Genomic DNA, 22158 nt, shown 5'->3' on the forward strand with positions numbered 1-22158 from the left:
ATAATATTTTTATGTCGAAGGATAATAATTCATGTATATTCGAAGAAATATTTATTTTATTAGCCATTTTTTCAATCAATTTTATATAGAGTGTCGAATAAGTATCGATATATTATAGAATGAGCCGAGCTGAATGGTGAACTTAATTATAAAAATATTGTCTAGACCAAAATAGTGCAATAGAATTAATAAATAATAATATATACTGATAAAAATATTTTTTAACTAGCTGGATATCCACCCGCTTCACTAGGCTTAAAAATAAAAACTACCGCTTTATAGCCTCCAACTCTCTTGATCTCACTTATTTCTCTTGCCTCTCCTTTTACATATCTAAAATATATGCACAGTTTTCCATTTTTGATAGTGTAAAATAGTCATAATTCATTGAGTATTATAGAAAAGATGACAATGAATTGTTTTACATTTAGTATTTTAAATTTATACAGAAATCTTTAATTTATGGTTCAAAATGATGATCATACATGGAGCAGTAAAATGAATATTTAACTGGGTGTATTCCTTTTAAAAAAATTAATCATTTGAATAGCACATTGAAAATAAATACAATATTTTTGGAAATAAAATACTTATGATTATTTAATTTATACGAGTCAATAGTAAACAATATTTAATTTACTGCATATAATACGAAAATAAATTTTATCAGAAATTGATAATAGTAGGGAACAGGGGTCATCTCGTCTTGTTTTCTACTTTCTTGTACAATATAAACGGTGGTTTTGTAAATTATAATCACCAAAAAATCAATGTTGAGTTTTTAATTGAAATATCCAAATAATATATTTTGAGCATTCATCATTCAATCCATTTTGGTCAGGATACCAAGGTGTCAGACGTAGAACGTGAAGAATTTAGTCGCAACATCTGTGCTCCAACTCTTCTGTGCTTGCTTGAAATGAAGAAGTTAGAACTGCTGCAACATTGTGCTCGATTCTGTTTTTGTAATTGCATATTTTCGAAAAAATTTGGAGTTTTCAGGTAAATATCCACTAATATATTTCGACATACTCCCGAATTTATTATCTCGGTTTTAAAACCGTACAAGGAAGTTATTTTAGCCTCATATCAGATTTTATTTAAAAAAATTTTATTCATTTATTCAAATTTTCATTTATTCAAAGTTACTAAATTGCTAACTTTTAAATTTTATGTGCAGGCACATGTGTTTATTATTTTATTAATTGTGTTTATAAGTTTATTTAAATAATTACATGTTATTGTGGTATGTGGCTACAATAAACTTAAAATTTAATGGTAATGTCTTCTATTTTAAATATTCAAACCAAAGAAAAGTTACATCAATTATGGCTGTTATATCGAAAATTCCGCACCAAATTTTAAATTGAATTTATTGAAATATTTGAATACGTAACATAACAGTATTAAATTATCAATTTGTTAAGTTTTTACATTCCATATCACACTAGTAATAAAATTAAACAAACCGTGGATAGAGTCTGGTGTGACCCTTAATGTTCACACGAATACCTTCCCAGCATAATCAATAGTTATAAATTGAGTTAAAGTTAAAAGATAAAATTGAAAAAATAAAAACTCGACCGACTAGATCGAATGTTATGAAATTCTTTTCTGATCATGCTGCTGTTAATACGCTTCGATCCGCACCTCAACGAATTCGATAACATTATTTGTTCCCGCGATATCGATGACGAAAAAAATATCTACGGACGTACGTGCACACACCCACACACACATTCTTCTTCTCAAAATTAGTGTTCATGTCGTGTCCTAACCATCCTAACCATGAAACGTAAAGATATGTTGAAATAAACTTGTAATAATTTTTAGTTTCGTAGACCAAAATAATGGTTTAATAATATTTTTTTTCGATATCTATCCATCTCAAATTAGAGACAAGTTTATTAAATTATTCAAAGTAACCTGTAATGCAAGTAAAGTCGTCGATACATCATTTTAATGAATTGACTGTTTCGAATTGTAAAGAGTTCGTATCCATATTTAAAATATTCTGCGTTCTTTCTAGATAAAAATTGATGCAAGATGAAAGACCACAGAATAAAATTTGTAAGCATTTATGGAAGAGGAACAATAAATGTGGTAATAATAATTAAAATAATAATATGTCAAATATTTTCAACTAATGGATCGATTTTCTCTAATGTGACTTACAGCGAATCAAAAGTGATCACTAATCAAGAATGTACCACAATTCTACATCAATTTGATGAAATTATTAATGACTTACAGACATTAGAAGGAACATTTGGCTTGCCATCGAATTTTTCAAAATTACGACTTCTAAGATCTTTGGATCGACGATTTAAATGTTCAATTTCAAAATATAAGTTACAAAATTTAAAAAGTGAAATAGAAATAGTTCTGGCTAATGTATCCAGTAGCAATAATCATGGGACTTGTACATATAATTTAACTGATCCAGACAATTGTAACGAATTGACTAAAGTACTTCAATGCAGTATTCAACATTTAAAAAATGGATTTGTAGATGCAGTTACATCAAATAATGGTTCTATTCAAGAAATATTTAAGTGGCAAAACGCGTACGAAAGCTTACTTGATAAATATAAAAAGCAAAGTGAGAGTTTAAATCAATCATTATCACAAGATAATCAATTAAAATTCGATAAATTACAAACCGATTTACAAAATTTAGGTAAATCGTTAAGAATAGCTTTAGATCGTTTAGAATCCACTACGATAAGTTTATGTATTTTGGAAATAAAAAATGGGCAAATCAATGATGCTGTTAAACATTCTAAAGATTTAAAACAAACTTCATTAACTCGAATAATTAAAGAATCTTACTGTATCGGAAATGATACTCTTTGTGAAAAAATATGTGGAAATATTATTCAATTTATATTAGAACAATATGAAATAGAAAATAAGGTAACGGGGTTCCAATCTTTTTATAAAGAAATGGAATCTAAGAAAGATTTCACCGATACAAAAGCTTTTTCATTGTATGCAGCTATTGAATCGTCCCCTGCAGCAAAAGAAAGACTCAAAGGTTTCTTAAAAAATGTTGATCCCATTTTCATGCAGACTGTACATAAGGTTTTTGAAAGAATCGTCAGGGGAATTGGTAAAGCACTTGAAGAAGGGTTACCTAGGGTTGTAGATAGACTTGCTAAGGAATATTTGTAAATTTTGACACGTATATGTTTTGTATCGTAATCGTTGAAGCTTTTTGGTGGCTCACGTAATCTTAAAGCTTACGATTTCTAAACTAAACTATTATCGCTGACTTTTTTTTTGGTTCACAGACTACTAAAGTTTACCATTTTTACCGTTATTATCCTTGTTACCGTTATTACCTTATATCCTTGTCGTTGAATTATTTTCTTAATCCATACAATTTTTCAACGACCTCCGTCTACCCCGTTATATGTAGCTTTATAAAGATTACTATTGCCTATTTTACCGTGGGAGAAAAATTTCAACAGTCAGTATCTAGAAAAGGCATTTTTTCCGGCTATAATTGTATCGATAAATTGTCACTGTTTTAACAATTGCCGCCGTTTGATTTAGTCCGATTGGAATAGCTTGAATCATTCTGTATTCGTAAGAATTATGAATTCATCACCATATTACAAACTGATAACATAATGTTTGAAAATTGTTACAATATTAAAGATATAGAAGAACGAACCAACAAGATAACTTATGAAGCTATATAGCTTATAACTACAACTAAAGTGTACCATATACATAAATCGTTATAGTTCTTGTTACTTTAAAATAGAACAAGTTTTGTTACCCATATTTCGCCTCAAGACATTATCATTTATATAACAGTGATAATAATTATAAATTTTACAATATATTCGTCGTTCGTTCGAGAAAATATGGCGTATAATAGACGAAGAGTCAAAACTATAAATATTTCTTATAAAAGTTTTTAAATAGACATTTTGAGATATTTTAAATTATTGAGTTTGAAAACCAGATTCCGACATTTACAATAGTTGTGGAAGTTAGAAAAATAGAACAATGTACGGAGCATGCAAATACAGTTGATATGGAGAGTACGGAATGAATGGCAGGTATGGTAGTTGGAGTAGTTGTTGTTGAATTATTATATGCCAGTTGTGAATATATTTGGAAAATTGATTGTGAATCGATTCTGTGTAAGAATTAAGTTTACTTTTGTTAAACAATTAAATATATCAAAGTTTTCGAAGAATTTACTCAGTGGTATTTTTATTGAGGAAAGATGTAATCACTACATAGTATAAAACAAAGTCGCTTTCTCTGTCCCTATGTCCCTATGTCTTTTTGTATGCTTAAATCTTTGAAACTACGCAACGGATTTCGATGCGGTTTTTTTTAATAGATAGAGTGATTCAAGAGGAAGGTTTATATGTATAATAACATCCATTAAATAGTGGAGAAGTACTGCTATTTTTGAGGTTAATAGTTAAAAATGTAAAAAGTAAATAAGTAAAAATAGTATGTAAAAAAAGTAGTGTATGAATTTAGATATTCCAAAGATAGCAGGAAATCTTCATGGTATAGGGAAAGGGACATTGTTTTACTCCAAATTTAACGCGTGCGGGCCACGGGCAGTAATGAATAAATCAAAACTACTGGATTGATTTTAATCACTTAGGCTATATATTTTATACCCGTGCGAAGCCAGATGTTTAAGCCGCTATGTTTTTATATACAACGTTCACAGTTTTTCTGTAGTGTATTTAGTATCAGCATTGCATCCGTGCAAAGCCGGGGCGGGTCGTTAGTATATATTAAAATACAAGTTTTATAGTATGTTGCCTAGAATCTTGTAATCTACTTTTGTTTCTGTTCCTTTAACCATAAAAATGGACAAACTGAATTTGTGTTGCTTCTATCGTAAGATATCGCCATATTTTATTTTATATCGAGCTTACTTAATTTGATATTGTCAATATGTTCTTAGCGTATTACTACTATACGTAGGATGTGTTTTATAATCAATGACAAACAGACATCGTGGGAGAAATGAGTATTTTACTTTAGAGAAAGATATTGTTATTTGATACATAAATTCATCTAATTTCTATATTATGTCTCTTATCACTTTCTATAAAATCTTCGTGTAAATACAGACAGTTTTAAAACTTATCAAAGTGGAAAGTTGGCCGAATTTGAATAAGTCGGCGCATTTCATTTCTAGTTATTTTTAATAAATGTTAAAAAAAAAATTTTGCTAGGATGTTTTACACTAATTCCAAATAGCAACACTTAAGGTGAAGAAAAAGAGCTATAAAAGAGGTTTTTCACTCGACATGATAAAACTATTTCAGAAAATGGAAAACATGGTTGTAATATCTATCTATACCGTAAATACCTAAAAATGGGTAATGCAAAGTAGGGCAAAGTAGGGGAAAACTTTATCAACTGGAAGAAAACTTTTAATTGCATTTCCTCAAGATAGGAATTTGCATATTTTATTTGAATTTCTAATTCAAATACATATAAACTTCCAAATTTTATTATTGTACTTATTACAATTTTATACGGTGTGTTCTTTGATCAAGGTTTACGTTTGTGAAAAAGGCTATGCCTAGTGATTAAAATTGAAATAATTAGTACATATGAAGGCTAAAATTTTATCTTACACGAAGATAATTTTATGACAAATACTACTCGATAATTGCAAAGACTATTATAATTGTTCGCTGTACCATACAGATTGTAAAATTTACCATCTGTATTATAATTATTATCATCTTGTTGGTAACTTAAAGATCGTAAATTTTATCATACACAATCATTTAATGGTTCTGTTGATAACCCGCATTCTTGGAAAATTGTTGCTTATGCTGATTTAGAGTATTGTACAATTACATATTTTAATATTTTAAATAACCAAGTCCATGTCGCTAAACTATGGATATATCTTCACTGTGGGAATTAACATATAATGATTATGCCAATTACAATCTCCAGATAGTTGTATTCATCATTTTAACTTTTGAGAAGTTAGTAACCATATGAGATTGTAGCAGCTACAATATAGGGATTGTTACCGTAAAAATAAAAATTCTCTCCGTGTATAATAAAATGAATTTTATAAGCGTTTCTTTCAACGGATCTTAAATGATATTTTTTAACCTTTTTATTGAAATTATTTCAAAATTAACAGAGGTTTATAAAAATAACCCACATATTTGAGTTCATTTACCAGGAAAAAAAAATTTGATGAAGGTAACCTTTTTTGTGCGAATATTAAGTTATAATATAAATACAACATGGTTGTTCTACTTAGTACATTTTATGGTAATCCAAATATTATCTCATGTATATTAATCTAATTATGTGGTCAAATTCACTAAACCAAATTTCATAATACATATAATAGTATAAATAACTTCTAAGTAATTTGTATATAGTATGTCAAATATTAGCACAAAAACTCCATTTTTTGGACTATACTTTAGAAAAAACTATCAGTTTGTGTTCCTAAACTCTTAAGTTATACTCTGGCCTTCACTCAAACTTATATTAGCCGAGAATAAAGTTTTCGTTTTCAAACAACACGGAAATAGTACTCTAAACATAGAATCAGTTATATTACTACAAGTTATATAGAAGCTAGTTTATCTTACCCATCATGCACTAAATTACAGAAGTTATTTTATTATAGTTTCCTTGGTGAAAATGGTCGGTTTTAATCTCCGAACCAAAAAAGCGATACCGTAAGTTTGATCGTTATGTGTGTGTGCCTGTCTGTCTGCCTGTCTATGGCATCGTAGCGCCTAAACGGATGAATCGATTTTCATTTTTTTTTATTCGTCTGAGAGGTAATTTAATGAAGAGTGTTCTTAGATATGTTTCAAGTGCGAGTTTAGAGTTTTCTATACGCGAAAAATTCATCGGTGATTTATAAAATTTTGTAAATTTCACTTGTTGATGTAGTTTTTTTTTGCTAGCCTTTTTTGGTGTTACCTCCCAATCAGAAAACAAATCAGGACGATAACGTGCGATAAGGAACATAGTTCCAATAAAATTAACACATGGTATAAGGAAAATATGTATGTTGTCTGCGAGAACACATTTTAGATAAATGAAACTACATAATATATTGTGTATCAAGCTACAGTTGTGTTTTCATCTGCTAAATACTTCAGAATTTCTATATGATTTCATTCCCGAGATAACAATTTATTATAAATTGCAAGTTTCTTGGAAGTCTGGTACATACATACATACATCTTTGTACTTTTTAACCTAAAATGGTAAAACCAGTGGGGAATATTCATTTCTTTGTATTTTACAAGGAAATCATGCATACATTTTAATTGAAGAAGGTTTCTTCTGTACCCTTGTGAGAAAATTCCTGCGATTAAAACATTTTTTGTGAGTATTTTGTTAAAGATTAAGTCACACAAAAATCAGATATTCGCTTTCTTGATGAACCTTCTTCAAAAAATGAGTTTCTACTTTTCCTGAATAAATGTTCGTAACAAAAAAGAAAATAAAGAAACCACATGAAAGAGTCAGTTTCACAAGTATGGTGGGAGCGTCGGTAAGGTTAATAATTTAAGACCGCGAATCTAGAAGATGCGGATTTAAATCTAATTTTTTTCGTTTCTTTCTTGTAGTTAAAATAGAATAAGGTATAAACCACAAAAAGGAAGGAAATTAAACAGCCCTTTGTATGTAATAAAAAGTTTTTATCTAATTCAAACACATTATTTACTACATGTCACATAATAGGTAAATAAATAAAATGAACATAACCATAACCTAACATTATACAGACATTATAGAATGTAAATAATAAATAATAATTGAAATAAAATAAATTTTATAATAATTTATTGCATAATAAAATTATTTATGTTTATATAGTACTAGCTAGATACCCGCCCGCTTCCCTAGGCTTAAAAGTAAAAACCACCGCTTTGTAGCCTCCATCTCTCTTGATCTCGCCCTTCCAAAACACTCGAAAGTGTTGTTTTACATATCTAAAATATATGCAGTTTTCAATTTTTTTAAGTTGTAAAATAGTCATAACTGATTGAGTATATCAGAAAAGATGGCCATCTTTAATTTATGGTTCAAAATGAGGACCATAAATGAAGCAGTAAAATATCAAATTTAATTAAATTTTTCATTATATCTTTATAAATTATAGCCCATGCGTTATTCTGACGTATGAGTTACATTATTGTTCGGTTTCATTCAAATCCGTCCATTAGTTTTTGTGGGAAAGTGTAACAAACAAATAAACATCCTTACTTTCACATTTATAATATATAGGTAGGGTAACCTATATGTAACATGAAAAATGTCGTTGAAAAAGTATATATGAAAAAATGAAGCTGGTCTTTAAGTTATTCCACTCTAGATTATTAAAAATGGATGAATTGATTTTATCAACTGTGGTTAAAATCAACTATAAAATAGTTGAGGTTACAAAATAATCAAATATGGAAGCATTATTTTTTCAGATATCTATCCATAACAGAGGCCATACATTTCATTATTCTTTTAATGATCTTCTAAGTATGTTCAGTATGAAATTAAACGTGCGTTTTGAATTAGCAGCTCTGTATTAGTACCACTTGAAAATTTTGGGACAATTTAAAATAATGTAGAAATGTTTAGAAAAACATCAGTATCTATATTATATTTCTAAAAGCGAAAAAAGTGATTTTTAACGTCGTATAACGCCATTTAAAACTGTAATATTTTGTGTTCATTATCGACTTATCATTTGATTTATGATTTTATCGTCAGATTTAGCACAAGAACCACCGAAAAAATAGCCCATTTTGTTTTCAGCACCGGTACACAATAGGTTACTCTTCTCTAAGTTCATTTTTGTAAAAGAAAATTTCAAAATTGTTTTGAAAACTTCAAAACAATTGCGTTTACAATTGCGTGTGTTTCTTTATTCCGTGCGTAACAAAAAGTACCTCTTTCGCTCTTTCTGGTAATTAATGCACTTTGATCATCGCACATAGGATGTTCAACATAATTAATTAATATTGCATACAATGGATAATGGTTTTATTAAATGACAACTGCATAATTTCCCATAATATTAACCAGAAATGGATGTTAATGGATACCACTAAGTAATTAAAATTACATGACACAAAAATGGCAACAATTAATTTAATGATATTATTATATTAATTTAATTATATTGTACTTTATTTTTATGAAAAATATGCATTTTAATCATGATAATTGTTAAATAATTCAAAATAAATTGTCTGAAAAGTTTGCATTGTATTTTTGTTGAAAAATGGCTATACAAAAGACTACTGGAAGAATAAGACGCGAAAATATTACGGTAATAACTGAGCCAGTTACGAACAACAGAAATCACAGAGGGTCAAGGTCCTTGACCGGATATTAAGAGGATCGGGGTTTGATCCTTGACTACTGTGTTATTTTTTTTGTTGCTTTCTATTTGTTTAAGAAAAGAGCTAACGTGATTGTAAATAAAATACTTTCATTAAAGTGCGTAGAATATAAATCAATGAATAGGAATTGCACCAGTCTCTTCAAATATAAAGATTGAGGTTTATTTGAGAAACTTTTATCTTAAAATCAAGAAAATATTTTGTAAATTTATCATGTAATATTTTCAAATTAGTTTTACAATAATGAACATATATTTCAAGCGCGGCCCGGATCCAGTTAGATTTTTTTTTCTCTTACTTTTTTGTTTTTTTTTGTTGCAAAGATACTTCAAAAGTTGGTTGCCTGATTTACTTGAATGAAAAAAACTTTTAACAAAAAAAAAAACATTTCAAAAGGATATGACTTCAAAAGGATATGACTTTTCTAAAACAAATTAATATACACTAAAAAGTAAAAAAATAACGATAATATTTATTTATTTATTTATTTATTTGATATGCCCTATTGGGCTAATCAATCCATACATAAGTACATAAGCTCTGATAAAACAATAAAAAAGTATATTTACATCACAAAAAAGAAAACTTCAAATTCTTGAAACAATTAGTTAATAAATAATACTGTAAATATCAAAACAATGGATTTCGGAATTATATTAGACTAAATGAAATGAAACGTTGGGGAAAGAGTGTCAAGTTATTTTCCCCGTTTTATTAATCATAAATTATTTTCCCCGTTAATCTTGCTGCTCTGTTGTTCAGTATTTCTTTCAAAAAGTTGCCCACTTTCAAGACAGTTTCTTCATCTCTAACATTTAAAACACTTTCTAAGCACGATAACCCACCTCTCATCAATTCAAGTCTTTTACCCTCATTGACTCCTGGACAGTCAAAGATTAGATGGTAGCCAGATTCACCTCCACCACATAGTGGACATATTCTTTGATTATTTAATTTATTTTTGTTTTCCCACATGTATCGTCCCAATCGGAAGTTAGCCAGAACTCTTCTCGTGCTCTTCTGCGCTACTGATAGATAAGGTGCCCCGTATACAAAGTGGCCAATTTTATTGAAAATGTCCAAAGACGGCATATCTTTTATATTTTCAAACATGTTTTTTCTGTGCCACACATGTAAGAGTTCTTTTATATATTTTTTTTTACTATTATATGATTTATTAGTATCTATTAATTCATCAATATCAAGTCCGAACTTTTGAACAATTTCTAAGATTCTGTCTTTAAATCCATGATCGAAACAATCCTGTTGAAGCTTTCTTTCATTTTCTCCCATCTTAACTCTGCAAAAGTATGTCAAACAGTGCTGCACTATATACGCGTCTATGGGCACTTCTCCTAACTCTATCAGTGCTGCATCGCTAGAAGCTGCTTTAGCCACACCCAATACGTCTTTCCACATACTGCACACAAAAGTCTTTACATTTTTATCTATTTTTTCCATTCCCCATATTTGTGCACCATATGTCAAGATTGGCATAACTAAAGCTTTGATCATTTTTTTAATAACTTCAACAGGAAAATTTGGATGCTTACATAGGCTTAGTCGAATGTTCGCCCAAACACCTTTCGCCTTTCGAATCATATTCTCTTGGTGCATTTTCCAGCTACCATTATGAGTAATGTAAACTCCCAGGTATTTGAAGTCTTTAACGCATTCAATCTCTTTTCCACCCATGCTCCATGTTTCATTTTTATGCTTTTTGCATCCATTACTCACGATAAGCATTTTTGTTTTCTCCACATTAACAGTTAATTCCCATTTATTGCAGTAGTTTTCCATTCATTTTAACGCATTTCGCATTCCCCCAATTGAGTTTGAGATCAACACTATGTCGTCCGCATACATTAAAATTCTAATTTCTTGACTTCCAACGCAAGGACTAATAGTGTTATACTCAGTCATATGTTCTGGTAGATCATTTATAAATAATATAAACAATAGTGCAGATAATTGACAGCCTTGCCTTAAACCTCGGTTTGTTTTAAATGTTTCTGACACTAATGTTGAGCTGTATCCAATACAACATGTTGATCCAGCGTATATTGACTTCAAAATGTCAATCATATTCTTTGGCATTCTGAAAGTACTTAATTTATGCCAAAGTTTATTTCTGTCTACCAGGTCGAATGCTTTACAGAGGTCAATGAAACAGCAGTACATCTTATTGCGTTTCCTATATAAGTTTCTTTGTATCAGGTATTTTAAAATTAAAATATTGTCCACTACCTCATAGTTTGGTCGAAAACCGGATTGACAGCAAGTTATAATTTTGTTTTCAGTGGCCCATTCTTGTATTCTTACGGATAGGATTTTAGTATATACTTTACTTATGCTTGGTAGTAAAGTAATCCCTCTATAGCTTTCTATATTATTCACACTACCTTTGCCCTTGTATATATTCCGCACAAACCCCACCGACCAAGCTGCAGGAAATTTCTTGCTTGATTGCAGTTTCTGATAAAGCTCCGTTATCGTTTTTACCCAGATTTCACTTTTACTCGCACACACAATAAAATCGTTCAATATTCCGTCAATACCAGGTGATTTTCTCAATTTTAAACCTTGTATTGCACTTAAAACTTCGTCCACCTGTATTTGAATGCTTATATTATCATCTGGTACATTCTCAATTTGTTCTTCAATATATTCATCAATAAAATCTTCTCTGTCACTTTCGTACAGTCTCTTGTAGTGATTAACCCAATCGTGTATATCTGTTTCTCTGGAAAACTCTTTAGCTTTTTCTTCTCGCATCAGAGACCACAACTTCTTGCTATCGCCTTGCTCCAAAGCAGATTTAATGTCATCAATAAGCTTTTCTTCGCTAATGCACTTTTTAAACTTACACATCTCCCTGTATTTTTCACGAGTATTGATATAGGCATGTATAGTGTGATAATTTCTATTCCGCCGCATTTGTCTCAGACTACTTCTCATTTCTTTTTTAAGTTCTATGCAGTCTTTATCAAACCATTTTGCTTTTTTAATTTTATTGTCATTACTAGATGATTTCACTTCCATATCACCAGCAACATGTGAAAACCATTTCTCAAGCAAGTCTACTGCTAAGTCTGTATTATTATTCTTTACACATTCATTAATGCCTATCATATACAGCTCTGTTTCGACTGACTCAAGAAGACTTTCCATCTTCTGCAGTCCTTGTTCTGTACACCTGAATCTTCTTCTCTCTTCACATCTTTCTTCTATGTCTTTTTGAATATTCGAGGATATAGTTACTTCAAGTGGAAAGTGATCTGATTCTGTTGCCTCACTAACTCTCATGTCAATCCCATCCTGATACAATGCGTCAGAAACTATAACATAGTCAACGACACTACAACCATTTTTATTTACAAATGTCCATTCGCCTTTTTTATCGCTTTTAGTTCTTCCATTAATAATATACATATGAGTATTTACACACATACTTAATAACATTCTTCCATAATTATTTATAACCTGATCCTTACTTAACCGTTCCAAATTTATGGTATTTATGTTGGTGTAATACGTTAGTTCGTCTGCTTCTTCAGTTAATATTTCTTGTGCATTACCTACTCTGGCATTAAAATCACCACCTAGAACCATTTCTGCGTGTGGATATTTGTCTTTTATTTTCCAAATTTCATCTTCTAATTGACTGAAAAACTTTTTATTTGTATAATTTGAGCTTTCAGGATGCTGATATATTGCCCCTATTAAGATGTGTTTACCATTGTTTTTTAATGAAATCCAAATTACTTCTTCCAATTCGTTATCTATTTGCTTTATAGAATTTGCGATCTCTGACCTATAATAAATACTTAAACCACCTGGATACCTGCCCCTATCAGTTGCTCTACACCTACTCTTACTCAAGCATTCAAAACCATATACCGCGTATGTTTTATTGTTTGGCACCCACGTTTCAACTAATATAAAAATATCAAACGATTGTAAATACTGAACCACTTCTAAGCTATTAGACTTGACACCCCATCCCCCAATGTTCCAGAAAACTAATTTCAGAGATTTATTCGCACTTGTTGAGTTAAGTTTTTTTGTTTTCGAAGTTCAACCTCACTTTCTGCTTTATCGAATGCAAATTGTGATAAAAACTCCCTTGGTTTCTTCATTTCAGGTCGAATTTTTTTTTCAGAATCACCTTCTTCTGATGATTCAAGCATCAGCCGTTTATTAGAATTCCTATCGCTTTTCCTTGATAAACGTTTCTCTTTTTCTTTAAGCCTTAACTCCAATGGCAAGTCATCATTAAGATAAATATTAGTGCCTCTTAGTTTGGTTTTGTTTTCCATCATTAACTTCTTCTTACTTACGTCTTTCAAACAAACTTTGATTGGTTTGTTTCTTGTAGTACTTCTACCAAGTGTATATATTTCTTCTACGTCTGACTTCTCGATTTGGATTGATAATTTAGAATTAATACTGTCTATAACATATTGAGTTAGATCTGGATGTTCTTCAACTTTTTCCATTCCGTGAATAATAATATTTCTTTTATTCATTTCCTTTTGCAAATGTAAGATAGTATTATCTCTTTGTTTTAGCTTTTCTTCCAATTCTAAATTTTTCTCCTTTATCTCCTTCATTTCTGATTTCAGTTCACGCAACTCTTTAGTAATATTACATTCAGAGCGTTCAATTCTTTCTAAGATTGCGTTCAGTGTTTCTTGCATTCGTTCCATCTTATACACTAGTAAAATTACTGTTCAAATTTATTTTTCTAGTTTCTGTTACGGTTTTATTAACAAAATAGTTTATACAACAATTACCGTTGTTACGGGTCTATCACTATTAACCACTTTTAAAATTGGAACAATGATCACAAATTATAACAAAGCTACTTAAGGTTTTTTTTTTTTTAATTTTTACTCGACAGTTCAAAATAATGTACTCAAAATAATATATAATGTAAAAAAAGTTGATATAGTCTCCTAGATTGTCAGATACAGGGATCGAACGTTCGGAACTCTATAATGCAAATTACAAAGCGAACGCGTTAACCACTGTGCTGCAGAGTACTTGTATAGAGTAATCACATAAATAAAAGATGATGAGTGTTCTTCTCGTATTTGTTTATTGTTTATTGCATTCAATATAATTAACTAAACATCAAGTCAACAACAAGAAAAATTCACAAACAAATTTCAAATTTCACTTGAAACTCAAAAACTAAAACTTTATATTTGCACTTTTCAATATTTCCTACAAATATATCACCACACTGTTCTTAAAAACTTATTTTATCGAATTTTTAACAAAAATTATACATAAAAACCATTAATTTTGATTCACTAACTAACGATAATATAATGTAGTTAAAATTATTTTTATTTTTGGAGTCGGTGTCAGCAAAGGAAACAAATCTGACAGAACAGTTGGCTACATTAGCTTGGCTGACACCGATTCCAAAAATAAAAATAATTTTAACTACCTTATATTATCGTTATTTTTTACTTTTTAGTGTATATTAATTTGTTTTAGAAAAGTCATATCCTTTTGAAATCGGTTTTCTTTTTGCTAAAAGTTTTTTTTATTTATTTTGTGATTTTTAGTGAATCTGAAATACACTAACTAATTTGTCACTAAAAAAAGAATCATCAAAATCGGTTGGCGTGATATTGAGTTATTTCTCGTGCATACTTAATGCAAATTTAAGACTTTCGTGGACATTTTCATCAGAACTTGAAAAAAATGAAATGGGACCACACGGGAAGCACTAGCTTTCAAATAGATAAAGAATCGTCAAAATCGGTTCACCCAGTCAAAAGTTCTGAGGTAAAAAACATTTAAAAAAAATACAGTCGAATTGATAACCTCCTCCTTTTTTGTTTGAAGTCGGTTAAAAATAGACAAAAATCTACACGGTAAGCCTAACGCCCATCCAGCATTGACTCGGCTGCCATAACTATTACTAATGTTACTTTTTCCTCAACGGTCAAATTTACTACAATGCTAGTATAGTATTGAATAGAGTCACTGTGTTTCCATTAAAATTATTGTGGGTATCGCCAACCAGCATGGACCTAACGCTCATATCACGTACGGCGTTCATACCGATACTGACATAGTGATCACAAAAAATTTCTTACTGTGTGGTTGGTTTTGCCATTGACAACTTCGTGATATATTGTTTGAAATTGCTTGAAAGATAACCAGAAACTACTAATCTAATCGTTAAAGGAACCCGTTTTTTGTATATTCTGGACCCTTTACTAGAGTTGACCACTTAACTTTTTGGAAGAGTGAATTGCTCCGATTGCCACAGTGTCAGTTCATACTTAGAAATCTAATAAAGAAATAATCTATAAATTATATCAAAATAACAGCACATTGCACATTTCACTTACAAAATCCAATGAAATATAATTATAATAATTAAAAGTAATTTATATATTAAATTATATTATGATGCTCGCTCGGTATACCTACTAAGAAAACCGAAACCATACTCATAACATTTTAATATCGTTGTAAATATTGAAAAAATTAATGTTCCATATAAAATGGCTATTAAATTTTGAAAGATTGGATAATTAATTTACTATAATGATTTTTAAAGTAGAGAAATTTCTATTAAAATTAAAAGTGTAATTGTAAGGGATATTTTTTTAAAGGGAATAAATTTAAATTCGAAATTAAACCTTTAAAAATAAAATCAGCCGTCATGCTTCTGAGCTCATTTTCCTTTAAAAAATAATTTTCATGGATTAATTAATTTTATTAGCCCATGACTTTCGCAAATAATATTAGTCGAGTAATTTTCATCGTTTTGTTTGTATAAATTGTGCATGTTAACGAACGAAAAATTTAGTTCCAATTACCTTCCCCAAAATTTAACAAACAATTACTAAATGCCTGACAGATTTGAGTGTTTTAACTATTATTTCATTCTTCAAAGCATCTGTAAATATTGTATTATCCATTAGATACTGTTCATAATTGAAATTGAAAATTTCAAAAATACGTGAGACGAACCAATTTTTTGTCAATTTCCATTTATTGTCATTTAGGTAAAATGGAAATGAATATGAAAAATGATATGTTTTTCAGTAAAAAAAAGAACACAAAATTAATGTTACCTTTAGAATGTTATAGACGGGTAAAAAATTCTAACTTCATCATTGTTCTAGCAAAAAAAAAAATATATATATATTGATACAACGTCATTCATCATTAGTTTAAACGACACATTACGCCCTGATATATTTTCTGTCTATAAAATATCAGAACGGAAATTGCTAAAATTTTTTATTGAGTTGGTGGATGAAAAACAAGAACCGTTGAAATTTTTCTTTGAATATAGTATAAATCACAATTTCTTATTTCAAGCACAAAATACCAATTGATCATTTTATGAAAAAGCTCACAGAATCTTTGACATATTTGTTCGCATGGATCATCCCAGAACATTTAAAAAAAGTGTTTTTAAAAAATTACTTTCGTAAATATTAATAAGATGAAGTTAGGCCATGCTCCCTATTTTTGGAATACATAGCTTTGGCTGCTGATATTTAAGTATCAAATGGAAATTATGAGTATTTGAATGTATTCGACTGAACACTCGCGTCCAGTTATTTCCTATTTGTCAATTTTAATTCACTGACAACGACAATTAAATCATTGCAATGCAGTGCGTCATATTTATAAAAACAGAATAAAATAAGGATAAAATTCTTACTTTAGAGCAGTGTAAATAGAGCAGTGTAAAGGCTGCAGTGTGGTGCGTTAAATTCATAAAAATAGGTTAAAAAAGGGTAAAAGTCTTAGTGCTGAACAGATTAAAGGGCCGCAATGTAGTGCGTCATTTAAATAAACAGGAAAAAATAGAATAACGTTGAGTATTCTTAATGGACCTTTTTTTTAATTGGTTGCTAAAGATATTGGCAAAACGAACTTAAAAACAAATGAAAACAAACAATTGACTTAGTTAATCGATGAAATACCATATTTAGACAGTGTTGATTACGCAATCGTTTGTTTTTTTGCTTCATGTATGATAGCCACTCTTACAGACAAAGTAATAATAGTGTTTTTCTTCTCTCTCCTTAAATGGGCATAATAATAAACAAACAAACACATACATAATGTATGTAACGTATACATTTAAAATGTATACAATAGTATCTGTATACAAATTAAAATGTTTCTAAACTAGTTTGCGTCCTCAGGCGTAAACAGTGATGTTAACGTAAAAATGTTACAAACAAAAGTTGTTTCGCAAGAACTCGACCTTACGTCCAGAAAACGCTATAAATATTTCAGCTTGATATATCTTCTTGTTTTTGAGTTATCGTGTCGACCGACAGACAGACAGGCGGCCAGACGGACTAACCGAAAATGGACTAAATAGGTGATTTTATGAACACAAACCAAAATTTTGTTCGTATTATCAATATCAAGCGTTTCAAATTTGGAACTAAACTAAGTATACCTTGATATAATTCATATGAACATGGTATAATGGTATTTATTATTTGTAATCGAATAATAAAACGAATACATACAATTTTATGTGAATAAAGCGAAAGTCATTTAAAATCATTTAACAGAGTACAAAAAAAGCCATTAATTCTGAAATCTTGATAAAAGTTAAAATATAGCCCATTCTTTATTATATCAATTAGGAAGTTTTACAATACCTCTTTCTATATTCAGTAGGTACCTGTTGAAACTACATTAAATGAAAAATATATGTAGCAATATTTTGTGAAATGGAAATATAAAAAAAAAAATAACGATATTTATTTATTTTTTTTCAAAAGTTACACAAAACTTGATGGAAAAATCTATAATTTCGATATAATAATAGTTTAGTTATAATTTATAAACTGCCAGTTGGCAGTTATTACGCATGAATAGATAAATTTTTTCGAACATATTTTTTTCCCAGTGACATAAAAAAATTTTTTTATCGAATGATAAAATAATTTTTAGTAAAATTTTGATTTATGAGGAATTGGTTGATATCAACAAGAGATATTAGAAAAGTTTTTAAGGATTTTTGATATAAAAAAGTAACTATATGCGGGAAGTGGTAATTCTTGTATTCGTAGATTCAGCTTACATTGATATAGCAAAAACCTTGAACGCACATATAAAAATTGTTCTGAGTAAGGTAAAATTCTTATTTGGAGCTGAATCGCCCCAAACCATTTCGCCAAGTGTCCTTAAAGCTATAAAGCTAAAAACAGAACCTTAATGTGAACTAAATCATATACCAAGGAATATTTTTCTTTACGATTCTGCCAATGTGCGCTACAAAGTGCAAATCGCCAACAAAATTCATTCTCACAAATTTTGTTTGATCAATGTGTGTTGAAATAAGTATTGTAGAAATGATTTTTAAACGAATAGTATTATATAGAGACATTTTTACTTAAATGGTTTACAATAAAACATCTTTCAATAATTGATATTTGCATTTAAAGTAAAAAAAAAAGTATATTTTAAATAATTATGAGTCTAGAACTAGCGAATAATAATAGTTGAATACTAATGCATTTTAATTATATAATAACTAGTATATAAGATATTTTATCTACGCCCGTGAGAAAAGAAGTACTTTCCTTACTCACTATGTGCGGGAAAAATAGTCTCCGCCCTAGTGTGATATCGAATTCATTCCCGCACTAGGGTGATATTGAATTCAGTTACTATAGTAACTTTTTTAATTTTCTATTTTTCTCAATAAGCCATGACCAATTTTAAATAATAATTATCGTTTATTTTTAATTTTTGGAGGCGTAGATAAAGCTTTGTACGATATACGTGTAATAATGCATTATTAACGTACTTCTTCGATTTTCCACCTGTTGCTACGCACTCGTTGTGCAAATTTCGCAGGCGTACGTAAATAGACATTTTATCCCACTAGTATCGTAAATAACTATTAACAAATATTTATTTGAAATTAAATATTTAAGAGACATAAATTGAAAAATTATAATTTTAATGAATATTATTATCATTAGTGACTATTATTACCTCACAGCATAAAACAAATAATTATGCAGTCTGAAATAGGTTTTATAGGTGGTTCGAAGAAGTTCGCATATCAAAAATTTGAATTCATTTTATTATTAAAATTTTTAAATTATTTTCACAAAGTTAATCTATTATTAAAATAGATTAACACATACATAGATCAGTTTTGTAGTTTTGCTTATGATTTTCGTTCGCGAATCGATCGCGCACCAATAACGAGAACGCAATGAAGCGAAATTTCCATGATTCTTTATTTCTGTTATGTGGATTGATAATGGTAAGTAAGTAATAAAGAAGAAGTTTCAACTGTGACTTGAATGTCGAATTTATGGTGGAAGCGGTGGGAAGATATGACTGTAACATTTGCTTCTTTAATATTGAATTTGATGTACATGGTTTAAGAAACGAATCAAAGATTTAAAGGGACGGCAACTTTTTTCAAGGTAGATACAAACCTGAAACTTGAGTACATCTGCCATTTGAGAGCAGATGTGTTAATTAAAATTCTGTCTAGAAAATTTAAATTATGTTCTTTAATTCTGAAACTAAATCATATTAAGTTACGACCCTACTAAAAGGATTAGAATTCTAAATTCCCACTAAAACGATTTGAATACGTTTATAATGATTACAATCTGGTACGTCGTTAGCAAGGGCAAAACTATCTGGCAATTATAGTTTAAATTGCTATAATATTAAATGAAAATTGAAAGTAACCCTGGATCCAAAATCAAGCCTTATCGAATCGTTCGTTGCATCGTAGCTCCAAAAAGGATGAACTGATTCTGATTTTTTTTCGTTTGAAGGTAATTTGATTGAGATTATTTCTAAATTTGATTCAAAAAAAGGTGCTCAGCCGTTTGGAGATCTTTTCTGGTTGTTATCGGAAACGGAACCCTAAACTCAAACTTGAAACACAGCTATGAATACAGACACGCCAAACTTATAACATTTCTCGTTTTAGTTGGGAGTCAAAAACTAAAACGAGTTTCCATGTCATGAAAATTGTTAAAAAAATATTCTCTGAAAATGAATAAGCAATTTTGCACTAATAAACGTTGTTAACGGAACGACTCTCAAAGTCAGAAATATTAAATACATAACAAATTTTTTAAGAAAAGAAATATCCAAAGTCTAGCCGTTTTAAAATTAACCTTTTCCTGCCATTATCTTAAACGGTATTAAAATATAGCGCAACACTCATAATTTCTTGCCAAATGATACGGAATGTTAAGAATCTATATAAAATTACGTGTGGAAGAGTATACATGCCTGTGCTGTATGTTAAGTGTGCAGTGTAATATAGTAATAGCACTTAAAAACAAAAAAGTATTATTCAGTGGTGTAAATGATTTTAAGTAGAAAGATTATACTGCTACGTATTTTATATACCAAGAGCAAAAAAAAAAAAGATGATGCGAACACCACAGAACATCCATGTACGCTTATAAACTAGTAAATATGGATTCAGGGATTGTCAGGAACTACACTGATTAAAATCAACAGTAATTTTTCTTTCGTTTTAAGGTAGTGTGAGCGCCAAGTAAAGTTTTGACTTGTGGTAGAAATTATTTGTACATTATTTTGAACTCTGATGATAAATTTTATTATAACTTCATGAGTGAAAACGAAAAATAGAATAAAATTTTTCGATATCTAATTTTTTACTAAAGACAATCTAATTTTTCTCGTACAATCTAATGATGTCCTTGGATTTGACTTTTACCTTGACCATGGTGACCTTCAATGTACGAGCGAAATCTTACAAGTTTTCTCTAGGCAATTTTTTCTTAGTCATTCTTTTTGTAAATTCCGGGACTGGGGAGGATATCTTGAACTTTTCAGAATCTGTATATATAAGTGCAAAACCACTCACTGACTGACTCATCACGAGAACACTAAAAGTAATTATAAATAGTAATCCGATGGACTTTAAATTTAGCATTTCGCCATGTAAACGTTCACTAAGAACGGATTTTTGGAAAAACCCCTAAGGTGGTGAAAAGGGGGATGCAAGTTTGTATCAAAATTCGTTATTTTTGAATTCAGTATTTAACCGGTTTTAAAAATTATTTCGTCAAAAGAATGCTACATTATCAGAGTGTGACATTTTGTGATGCTACATTTTTATCTTTCAAAAAATTAAAACCTGTGAAATTGTAAACAAAAGGGAATATAAGTAAATTAAACGTAGTAGTTTTTGTTTTTAAGGCTGAAATTGCCAGCGCCGCGGGTGGATAACTGCTTGTTTATATATATATATATATATAAAATTTTTTACATTCAAAACGATTTCTGCCAAAAACACCACATATTTTGCAGAGATCTATTTTCTAGAGAATTTTACACGCTTTAAATTAATCAATCAATTTATTATTTTGCATATTTTTGGAAATATATAATACATACGTGTAAATCCGTTTATCCGCTCGTGCATACGTACAGACGTCAATCCGAGACTAGTCCAAATGAGTTTAATGGTGATCAAAATGGATGTTTCGTTGACAACCTTAACGCCAAATTTATTTAGCTATAACAATACTTTCTTTACTTTTGTACAATGAAGTAAAAATAACTGCGATATGGGGTAGTAAGTTCGTTGCTTACTACCCTACATATAGTTTTCTTCGTAATAGATAGTGAATATAAACGAATAAGTAGGTAGAACAACAAGGACATATAAATGTAAAGCTCATTCGTTTCCAGTTCCGTTCGTTTTGACTTCAACATATTATTTATTTTTAGTTCTTTATTT

General features: G+C 29.6%; 1 protein-coding gene and 1 long non-coding RNA gene across 2 annotated transcripts in view; one reads left to right on the forward strand and one right to left on the reverse strand.

Moving 5' to 3' along the window:
• The window catches only part of LOC123298691 (head-specific guanylate cyclase), a 262949-nt gene that overhangs the window by 5264 nt on the left and 235527 nt on the right, over positions 1-22158 (reverse strand). The window lies entirely within an intron of this gene.
• LOC123299359 lies at positions 1256-20236 on the forward strand. Its single transcript, XR_006535314.1, has 3 exons — positions 1256-1278; positions 2030-2187; positions 20224-20236. It is a non-coding gene; the product is annotated as an uncharacterized LOC123299359 (long non-coding RNA).

This window comes from Chrysoperla carnea, chromosome 4, assembly GCF_905475395.1.
Source record: "Chrysoperla carnea chromosome 4, inChrCarn1.1, whole genome shotgun sequence".
Taxonomy (NCBI): domain Eukaryota; kingdom Metazoa; phylum Arthropoda; class Insecta; order Neuroptera; family Chrysopidae; genus Chrysoperla; species Chrysoperla carnea.